Raw genomic sequence first — 4,198 nt, 5'->3', positions numbered from 1 at the left:
CTGATATATATATATATATATATATATATATATATATATATATTTACTAAATTCTATTGTTTAAAGGAATTGCTTTCTTATTTTACAAATTAAATAGATTTTATTAAAAATTAAAAAAAAAATTACCCCTTTACTGTGTTTTAAATTAACATTATATTATATCTAAATAAAAACAAATTTACTATTAGAAATACTAAATAAAATAGTGATGTATGACCTTACTAAATATAGTTTTTTTTTTTCTTTTTTGAAAACACTAAATCAATTTTTTCCCTAAAATTGGAGTGTACTAATTGAATATGTACTATTAGACACATCTACCATAAGTATTGTATGTTTTATCTTGAAACTTCTTTTTCTTTGTCTGTTCCTTGAATTCTGACTCATATTTCTTTTTTATAATATTGTCATAATTATTCCCTGTTGATTGTGCTAGAATTATTTTTTTCCTTGAACAACAAAAATATGAGTTCCATTGAGCTAAACCCTGATGGAGCACTAGTTGTTAGGGCACAACCAATAAGCGTTGTTAAGGATCCTGTTTTCCTTAACAGACTTAAAAAAGCCTTTCAGGATCAAATAAAGGTAAGTGTCCTCTTCAAGTATCTTCTAATACCCTATTTACATTAGTTGTATTTTTCAAAAATAAATGAGAGTTTTCATTTCATTCTCAATTTGTATATCTTGAATTTCATCCTAATCACAATTGAAATTTTATACCTAAGAACAGATTGCCAACATGAAAGCACTCCAAAATCTCCAACATGGTGACCATCCATTAGTTGTACCTGCGAGTCCCATGGTCCCAAGTCCTAAGGTAAAGTTCTCATTTTTTAAATTTGTTAAAAAAATGGATTTTCAAATTTCTGCACATGAATCACGAGGATAAATTCTAGTAGAATTTCCCATTTGTTCCTTAAAATTTATCAATATGAGTTTTTTAATGTGATTGTATCACATGCAGGCTTTCCGCAGAAAAAGAAAAAACACTACTACTAAGCTTCTCTTTGAAGTGCCATTTTCTTTTCAAACTCCGAGATTTTGTTTGGTGGAAAACATTGATTTGGATATAGTAAGTTGGTAACACATTTATATAGTCCAATTCCAATTAATTTTTTCTTACTTTTCCTCTTCACGTTTTTGTTTTGTTGTTCCATGCAGTGCAATCTATGTTTTCTGATATGAAAAATGTCTTTTACTGAAGAATAATATTTCTTGGAAATTTGCAAAGGTACTTCTGAACCGATTCAAGGAAGGAGGAAGCTGGGGGAATCATGTTCCTCAATTTTCACTTGCTGAGAGATTCCAAAACTGGTTGCTGGAGAAAAGGGAACGCAACAGAGACAATAATAATGGCATTTTAATCAAAGATTGGGTATGATATATATTATCATAGATTTAACAGTAAACTAATGCATGCATGGTATTTTTTAGTAGAAATTAATGCAAGTGTTTGTTTGTAATGACCTATTTTGAATGCAAATCATATAATATATATTCAAGAAATCAAGTTGAAAACTAACATACACAACTGTTTGTGCAGTTCTATCATCACTTGCCTTCACAGCAGACACTAAGGTCTCAGCAAGAAGTGTTTCACTTTTTGATCACTGGAGATTTATATATGAAAGACATTAGCAAGAAAGCAAAGCGATCTGATGCTGCTGTTGTAGGTATATAACCAATTACATATTTTTAACATTCAACATATGAACACTGTATGTACATGCGTGTATACGTTGAGAATCTATCTGTAAATCTAAGTCTGATATTAGATAAAATAAAAAAGTCCAACACCATATATATAAAGACGAAGACCTATAAAATCATAGTTTTAAAGATTTTGGATCGAGTTTGATGTGATTCTCTGATATGATACGCAAGACAACACCAAACACAATTACAAAATATATTACTTTCATATTTTACTATCTTCATGTTTTCTTTGTCTCATCTGCTATTTCTTTCATAACCTTCAAATACTAATAGTATGATTTGATTCAAGTCTCTTTGTGTTATTTCTCCTCTTTGATAGACGCATCAATGTCTATATATTATGTGCCCCTAAGACATAGAAAATTTGTTTACATTGTGCAGATTCAGGTTTGGCATTCTGTGAATGAAGCATCAGGGCTAATATTAAATGAGATGAAGAATGGTGATGAAGGTGAATGAGATGAAGCGTAGTTGGGAGTGTTATCATTTTACCTTTGAATCAGTTTCAGAAGAATGTAGCAATAGAAAAACTATAGGAAAATGGCAATCCAAATTGTTTCGTTTTCTTTGGGTAACAAGTAAGACATGTAGAAAAAAAAAAAAAAAACTATGGAAGAACCCTAGATTTTTAAACTTTTAGTTTTTGAGTCTGAAATAAAACATGTAGAAAAAAGTAATATAGATTGTTATATATAGATTTAGATTTGCTCCGTAGTACTGAAAGAGTAGTAATTTAATGACATGTTCCACCAATCCAACAACCATATCTATTTTTATTCAGTTTAAATTTTCTGACGATGTTGCTATTAGAACTTTAATAAATTGAAGCAGATAAGTTTTTATGGTATTTTTTTTTAAATAAAAATTATGTTTACTAATGGATGAATCTGTTTTATTCTTTTTTAGAATGATAATAAGTGGTTTTATCTTTTAGCAGTTCTATTTTGTATATATATGAATGAAAATTACTAGAAGATGTGAATCAGCCATAAAAAATACTAGTTAAAAACTGACTTAATGTATTATGCCAGTAGACATATTATAATTTGCAAAATATATATATATATATATATATATATATATATATATATATATATATATATATATATATATATATATATATATATATATAATGACCACTTTTTTAGACAGAATTTTGGTAGTAAATTTTTTTAGCCTAAATCGGTCTTAAATAGATTTATCTTTTTATAATTTTTAGCTATTTTTTAGTGATTACATTTGTAATTGAATAGCGGCCAACTATACTTTGGTTGCTAATAATGTGAAAAATAGAAATCGTATAGCCACGTTAGTCGATATATAAACGGTATTAAATCAAATATAAAATAGTCATGGAAAGTGTTGCGCGTTATTACATAATATTATTTTATTAAAATATTAAAAATGTTGCATATATAGTAAATAAATATAAATAATAATAATAATAAATTTGATTACTTTTTAATTTTGTCGAAATACCAAACAGAAATATCTCTTATCAGATTTTTTTTCTCTTTTGAAAATAATGCAGCTTTTGGTGTTGATTAATGAACACTATTTAAATAACTGATGACTAAAAATTGTACGTTTTAAAACTAAAGAGACTAAAATACAAGATTGAATTAAAATAATATTTAATCCTATAACATAAAATTTAAGATATGAATATTAAAAATTTAATAACTATTATATAATTTAAATTACAAATAATAATATATCCATAATTCCTTTTTGGACGAGCCTCCGTATAATAACGTATAATATCATAATTGTCCAACGCCTTTCAACTTTAACACTAAAAAAATATTGTTTATAGTTAATTAAAGGTTCAAGAAGAATCAACTTTAACATTAATAAGTACAAGGTCAAACAAAATTTTATTATTACATTAGAGATCAAATAAGGCCAAAATGCAACACATTCACTAAATCAAATCAAGTGTAACATTGATAATTTTCAAACTAACTAGGTTTTGACCGTGCATAGGATGGCAACGGGGCGGGACGGGGACGGGTTTCGCTATCCCATATCCATCCCGCATAAAAAATTCATCCACATCCCCATACCCAAATCCAACGGGTATCAAACTTTTGTCCCATCCCCATCTCCACTGGGTAACGGGTATAATCTCGTACCCATACTCATACCCTGTTCTAACTACTTCAATATTAATTTTTATAAAAGAAAAAAAAATTACGGTAAAATAAAACATAATATTATCAAATATTCAATATTAGGAGGATGATTGTTTCTTCCATATCAAATATTTTGAAATAAATTATAATTGTCAACATTTTATATTAGAATACCAAATAAAATTTCATGAGAACCAAAACATTTATTAAATTTGTAAACTACAACATTGATGAACTTAGTTGATAAAATTAAAAAATATTTCAAAAAATATTCAAATTAAAATATATTTTAAATGTTTGTTTACTTCAATTTTTAAAATTTTAATGAATCTCTTTTTTATACACTA

General features: G+C 26.9%; 1 long non-coding RNA gene across 1 annotated transcript; it reads left to right on the top strand.

Moving 5' to 3' along the window:
• Positions 1-1,235: 1,235 nt before the first annotated feature.
• Positions 1,236-2,382, top strand: LOC146886122 (uncharacterized). Its single transcript, XR_014995014.1, has 3 exons — positions 1,236-1,375; positions 1,544-1,673; positions 2,098-2,382. It is a non-coding gene; the product is annotated as an uncharacterized LOC146886122 (long non-coding RNA).
• Positions 2,383-4,198: the final 1,816 nt, after the last annotated feature.

The sequence above is a fragment of the Vigna unguiculata genome, chromosome 5 (genome assembly GCF_037176805.1).
Source record: "Vigna unguiculata cultivar grain cowpea cultivar isolate G323 ecotype 2 chromosome 5, ASM3717680v1, whole genome shotgun sequence".
Taxonomy (NCBI): domain Eukaryota; kingdom Viridiplantae; phylum Streptophyta; class Magnoliopsida; order Fabales; family Fabaceae; genus Vigna; species Vigna unguiculata.
Note: the sequence above shows the minus strand (reverse complement) of the source record. Positions and strands in the feature narration are given on the sequence as shown.